Below are 7,654 nucleotides of genomic sequence, written 5' to 3' on the forward strand. Positions count from 1 at the left end.
GACTGAAGAGAGTGATTAATACTATGTTTGTTTTGAATTTCTTTCTGAACTTCAGAATAGACAGTTTAGCCATGCCCAGGTTATAAGTTGGAACTCACATACTGAAAATGATAGAGTGGTTGTGGGTATTTGAACCACCCAGATCTGGGAATATTCCATCATTGGCCTTGGATGAGATGGCACTTCTGTATTCAAGAATGATGCCTATTTAGGGGCCCTTGCCTTTCTCAACTTCATCTGGTGAACCCTTTACAACTCTGCTTCCTGAACTGCATTGGTTACAAGTTTGCTTCTAGATGCTGATCACCATTTAGAAAACCCTACATGGTATAGAGCCAGGTTACTTGAGGGACTGCCTCTCTCCCATCTGCCATCTATTGGGATGTTAGAATTGCATACTAAAATGAGGTTGCCCCCCCCCCCCAATTCAAATGGCTGTCACCCTGCTGGTATGTTCAAGGATCTTGAAGGTGTGGCTTTTTCCCAGCCTTTGGTGAGAATGACGTTTGCTTCTTTTTCTTTGTTTTAATCCAAGTTTGTTTTCTGTGCCATCTTTCTTTTCTTTATTTTTGTATTGTCTCTTTGTTTTTAAAATATTTTTAACAGTTTGAAAATTACCCACCATCATTGGGAGTCAAGCAGCATATAATTATAGAAAGGACATCTTAACAATGCCGCTTGGGGAGGGGGCGAAAGCCCTAATAAGCAGGCATATACATAGAATGAAGGCTACTGCTAAGCTTGTAAGCCACCCTGAGTCTTCGGAGAAGGGCGGGATATAAATTGAATAAAAATAAAAATAAAAATAAACAAGGATCATATATTCTGCTACCTTAGGTTATACCTGTAAGTTTATTTCTATTCTTAAATGCACTTAATTTAAGTGTATGTGTTTGCATGCACATACAAACTATTTGTTAGCTTTCAGTTTAGAATCTATCCCTCTTTCACATAAAAATATACACTGAATATACAGAATGTGGCAAGTTGGATGGATAGACTAAACTAAAGTAAGTGTATTCCCATGATCAGTGCTGTTTTATTCATAGAGAATTATTGTATATAGATCCAGAACCATTTGAGATAATCTTGGTGTAATAAAACCACAGATTTGTATTTGTATTCTAAAAGAAAATAATAATTAATTCTGATTAATTAATCTAGTAATTGTGAGTATATAGGACAAATTGATCCAAAATCATGAAATGCATTAATGCAGAAGTAGGTCTATTACTCTGTGGATAACGTATTGGAGCACAGAAGAATGCAGGGTTCAGATTAAGCAGTGATATAGCTCTTCTTAAAAACTTTAATCTCTCCCCCCATTCATTTTCTTTGTCATCTCCTTTTGTCTTCTTTTTGAAGTCTTTAATTTAGCTCCTTCTATGTCAGACTGCCAGGAGGACAACAGATTGCTCTTGGGAGAGGTCTCAATTGATTCCTTATATAGAGCTTTTGAAATGAGGCCAAAAACAGCTCACAGTTAGGCTGTGAGGGTACCCAGTCTAGCTTTGAAAAGGGTTTCTTTGTGTAAAACTTGAAAAATGGACGGCATTGTCAGGTCACAGTTTAATTAACATGCTAAGCATATTAGAGAAATGGAGCCAAAAAACAAATATAAGATTTAATTTTTTGCAAAGACACTGGAAATAATGTAAGATTGTTTCTAATGTTAGGTTTTAGTTAGAAGGACTGTCATTTATTTTTATATGTTTATGTTACACTAAGTTTATAGCTGCTTAAACCTCTTTTTATCTGTATGGAGATATTTCCTTTTTTTAAAATCAGTGACTAAAATACTAAGAAGAAGATTGTCCTCTATACACAGATTATTTAAATGTGACACTTACTTTAAGATTTTGCTACATATGAAGGATGGAATATCCATGTATCCATCTATTACCTGCAGTTATTATTTTTATTAAACTTAAATATTTAATATTCATTAAACAAGATTCAGTTCAACACACACATTTTGTAATTACATATGAAATTTACTGTAAGTACATCCTACCAATTCTATTCAAATTTATTGCTATATTATACATGCCAAAAATTTCTTGTGATACCAGTATGTCATAAACACCAATATATTTTTGCATTGCTGAACTTTTCATAGCCCTACCATGATGTAACAATGCCTATCTGATTTTAGTACATTATTTATGTGAGTAATTGCTACCATTTAAACATGCCATTTAAACTACAGCATGAAATACCCAAGTGATTTGCTTCCTGCATGCCACCTTCCTTCTCATTTTACCAGGTTTAGTACAATGTGTAAAAATGTTTCTATTCATGTCTACAATTGGGAATATTGCTTTGTTAGGTTTTAACAATACACAGGGATTATTTTCATGTCCAATGAATATGAATTGAGTCTGGCATTGATCACCTTGGGCAGGACTGCTGGATGAAACTTTTGTAAACATACAAAGGGGCATTGGATAAGGCTGTGCAAGAAATTCCAAGCACCATCTTGGGAAATATAGTTTTGAAACCACTTCTCAGCATATATCTGTGACTGTTTTGAGGGACCTTCTTGGTCTTCTAGAGATAGTCCAGTAGGTAGAGTATAAATTTCCACCAGAATTATGATAGCCTCACTACTTTGATCCCTAGGGTTTGAGACAGTATATATTGTCCTGTGTGATTATCTACATTTGTATATTATGTTTAGACATAACATATAATACATGAACCAGGTTTTATATAGTTTATTGGTGATTTTGTTTTTAATGTACAGAGTTTTCTACTCAGTATTCTGCAGATATCTCGGGGAAATACGCTTGGTCAGGATAGGATTTTGAGGAGAAATACAAGACTCTGATTTTTTTTCTCCCAAAAGTTTTCTTTTAATCACATTTTAAAGCAAATGAAGTGGTACATATTAAAGTCTAAAGTGAGGGTATGATGAGATTAAATTTAAAATGTTCTAATAGCATTACTGCCCAAATTAGCATATTTGAGCAAAAAAAAAACTTGCCCTATTTCAGTAGATGTTTGTATTCTTATGGATAATTGAATATTTTAAATTTTGATAGTTGGATTTTGACAGTTGTTCCTACTTTGCTAGTTATTTAATAGAAAAAACAGTGGAAGGAAATGCTAGGAAAATATTGATAGATATTACCATTCAGATCAATCTTTCTTTTTTATGAACAAATATTTCTAATTCTTCACTTTTTAAAATTGAAATTGATTTGCTCTTGATATGGTTACCCAACTTACCCAAATTAGGAAGCAAACAGGATGTTTGATAAAATATAAGATGCTAAAGAATCCAAGATCTTATTTAATGTATATTATTTCGTGATTCAGCAGTTAGAAATGTTTGCATAAAAGCCAGACAAGTTAAGATCCAAGGTACATATAAATGTCTATAAAGAATCTCAATCATCCAGGTCATGGTTCTCCCAAAGGTGCTTTTTCCAAAAGATAACTGGATTTTCTTATCTTTTTTTTTCCTTTGAAAACATTTCACTTCTCATCCAAGAAGCTTCTTTGGTTTCATTCCCCAGTTAGAACTGAAGAAGCTTCTTGGATGAAAAGCAACATGTTTTCAAAGGAGAATAAAAAAGGACAAGAAAGTTCAGCTGTCTTCTGGGAAAAGCACCTTTAGGACAAGTACATATAGCTTAAATATTTCTTTGTATCCAGGGTATAGAGTTTTAAATTATAGGTAAAGGTAAAGGTTCCCCCGCACATGCGTGCTAGTCGTTTCCGACTCTAGGGGCCGGTGCTCATCTCCGTTTCAAAGCCGAAGAGCCAGCGCTTGTCCGTGGACATCTCCGTGGTCATGTGGCCTGCATGACTAGACGCCAAAGGCGCACGGAACGCTGTTACCTTCCCACCGTAGTGGTCCCTATTTTTCTACTTGCATTTTTACGTGCTTTCGAACTGCTAGGTTGGCAGAAGCTGGGACGAGTAACAGGCGCTCACTCTGTTACACGGCACTCGGGATTCGACCCACCAAACTGCCGACCTTCTGATCGACAAGCTCAGCGTCCTAACCCACTGAGCCACATATAATTAGGCACAAAATCAGACTAGTGTGCAATGAGAATTTAATCTTTTTCTATTATTAGCTCTCTAAAAATAATGCTTTTCCAAAGAGGATGTTTGCTTTGTTCTTAATGCACCACTAGGATGAATAGAAATAGAAACTGACTCTTCCCAAGTAAAACAATAGTTTAAGAAAATATGTTTTTCATCAGGATCACAACAAGAAGGATTGATAATTAAATTCCCTATTGTCTCTTATGATCCTATGAGTTATCTCTCCCCAGCTGTTGATACAATAGACATTTAATATCACATGTGTAGTACTTGGAATACAATCAATTTGCTAACAAAGGCTCAGCATAAGATCAAAAATTCCACCTACCTTGATGGGTGGAGTGAACATAAACATTTTAGTATCAATAAATCACTAGGAAGATTTATTGTATAGTAGTTATTTAGTTCACCTCACTGCTTTCAGAATTTGTAAATTCTGCTGCATTGTTCTCTTCATTTTAGTTATTTTCACTGTAAAGTAATAGGTGCAGAAATTTGAAAGCTTTCTTTGAATGAAAGACTGTAACAAAAATTAGAATCTCTGCCAATCCTTCTAATGCAGACTGAAAAGCTACAATCTGTTTCTGCACTCTAAAGAACATGGTGTTTGGAAGGATTCATTATCTTTTAGTCATCACAACTGTCAAGGGCATTTTTTTTAAAATAGCGTTTTGAGTTTTGTAGCTTGGGAGCTGCAGGGCTATAATTTTATTAGTTTGTAGTGAAGTATGATGGCCTTCACCTGAGTTGGCATTTGCTTAGGGGAATGTAGTCCTGGAAGTTGATGCTGGGGGTGGTTTTACCAATGACAGGCCAGATAACTGATATCTTTAGAAAAATAAAAGGATGCTGAGACAAGGGGGAAGTTAGATCATCCCACTGGAAGAGTTAAAGCATGCTTGTGAGATTAGATTGCAACAAGCAGAAAAGTAAGTGTATTAGAATACTGTAGAACAGAGTAGAAAAGATAAGTTACAAGTTTTGTTCTTATATGCCTCTGTTGCTTTATTGTGTCAGAATTTGTTGTTATTTTAATTGTCCTTCTCATCAAATGGTAGATTTTACTTTCTTTTGTTCTTCCATACTTTTTCCTTCATAAAAATAAAATTATTTGTATGCTGATTTCTACCGGCAGGACTTTCTGTTTTTGCAGCTTTTAATATGTTTGTTGGTTCTGCGTTTTGTGCTTGTGCTCAGTTGAGAGGCTCTTTTTGCCCTGTAAATATCTACTGAAAGACTCCTAAGATGCTTGATCATTTTTTTTAACATCATAAGGAAAGGAGCAAAGAAGTTGCATGTTTGTATTTCTGCTGGAGCCCTGACAGAATGGGATGCTTGACCCCTCTTCTAAAGCAGAAAGGTATAGTGGGTAAAAGCTAGACATTCTAAGTCAGCCTCCCAGTCGGTGGGTGAGATAACAAGGGTTGGTCTGATTATAACACAGCTGCTTTGGGCTTATGTTTTTTTTTATTGTTGGGAGTTGAATACAGACTTGGAAAAAGCAATTGGGAATAGTTACATGTCTGGTAAATCCCTAGAGTGTGGGTTTATCCAGGGAAAATGATTAAGACTGCTATAAACTACTTCTTTGCACAATGCATACTTTAATCAATGGAATTAACTTCCATCGAATGGCTGTCAGATTATGTAGCTCTGAGGAAGATTTGCAGTTTATTTAAAGCACGTTTCTACTGTTCTTTACAAAAGGATCCGAAAGGCTTACTTACAATTAGTGAAACACACACATATAAACTGAGCTGAGAAAATAGAAGGTAAGATTATCAATGACCTCAGGTGATAGAGGTAAAATCTCTTTTGACTTCAGGTTCAATAATAATGTTTCATAAACATGTCCAGTTTACTTTCCTGACAGCAATATGGACATGTTTGCCACTGCCCCCTGCTGGTAGCCTTTGAAAAAAAAATCATGGTGCAGCCTTAAGTTCCTGTTGTTTCCTTCAGACTTCCCAGGCAAAAGGCTTACTTGCTTAGCAACATGTTGATATCTTGATTATATCTTCTCAATGGCAGCCTTCCTTTGTATATCAATTAATGTGAAAGTGATATTTAGGAATAAAGATTATTCTCCTGAATCCTGATGTCTTACATATGGATTTGTGGGAAACAGAAATAATAATTTACTATTTATAGTTTGTGAGATATTGACAGTTACAAAAACAACAAAAAACAGCAGTGTCAATCTTGCTTTGACAGCATTACTTGAAAATTTTGAGATTTAAATATTGTCCCTGGGATTTTTAAAACTTAAATTATGTGGTATGGCTGGCAGTAAATATGTCCTTGAAAATCTTACATTATTTCAACTGTGTAAATTAGCAAACTCTGGATAAGAAAGAAATTAGAAATAGTTGTATGTTATGTATAAATAAACATATTTTTCACCCCATAGTACTAATATAACTTTTTATTCATAAATTACTTCTATCCATGCATAAAAGTTGAAAGCACCTTATCTTTTCTTAGTGTAATATGAATTGTTAAAAACCCTTTAATACTATTATTTTCATTATTTTCTGTGAAGATTAGTGCTAGCAAAATACCAATTGTTAACTAAGCTGTCTATTAATATTGGATTATCTCTGGCTTTGGTGTGTAATAATTAAGTCAGCTCATCCTGCTAAATTGCTTGACTTTACTATGAGTTACATATGTTCAGAGAACAAGGCTAAGGTTCATGTTAACTCTGTTTTATAAAATCATTTGTAAGGCAGTGCTTGGAAATAATGTCAGTCAAAATGAACTGAGTTTTCTAGGGGAGGGACTCAGCTACTAAAACCTAATTAAGATGGTTATCTCTTGGCAAACAAAGATAGTATATTTGTACAGAAGGTAATGGGATTTAACAAAAGAACTGGTGTTACTTGCAAAAACTGTTCTTCCTTTCAAATATACAGGAACAAAGTTGACAGCAGTGAAAGTTAGAAAAGCCTAACCTTAGGGCAGGGGTGTCAAACTGCCGGCCCATACATATATATATATGTATGTTTTCTGAGGTTTTCGCGGGTGCCTGTATGTGGATCCTTGGTTTTTCGGGTTTTTCCCCGCGTAGAACTAAAGGTGTGGGCGCAACGTTTCGACGGAGTCTCATCCATCATCATCAGGCTTTAGCTTCCTTCTTCTGGGAGAAGCATGTGGCTGTTAGTTCCTCTTTTTTAAACTGCCAGAGGGGGTGTGTTCTGTGGAGGTGTGCTCTGATTGGGTAGGGGACCAAGTGTGTTCTGATTGGGTGGGAGTGTGTTTTGAATGGTGGGTGTGTTCTGATTGGGTGGGGGGGGTGTTCTGAGTGGATGGGCTGGTCTCAGCTGCCAGCTCCAGAACTGAGCTGGTGAGTTGTGCTGCTTTTGTTCGGCTTCGTGTTTGTGGTGGTGCCATGTTTTTATAGTGGGTGTCAGTTTGCTTATTGTGTGGTTTGGAGGGGTTTAAAGTGGCTGATGTTGCAGCTGTAGTTAGGTTTCTGTTTTGTGGTTGTGTGTCTTTATTGTTGTGGGTTCGGATTTGCTTTTTGAATGGTTGTGTGGTGGTGATGTCATGTGATGTTATCATGAGTTTGGGTCTGGTATCATTCTTGGTGGTT

The sequence above is a fragment of the Vipera ursinii genome (genome assembly GCF_947247035.1).
Source record: "Vipera ursinii genome assembly, chromosome: 4".
Lineage (NCBI taxonomy): Eukaryota > Metazoa > Chordata > Lepidosauria > Squamata > Viperidae > Vipera > Vipera ursinii.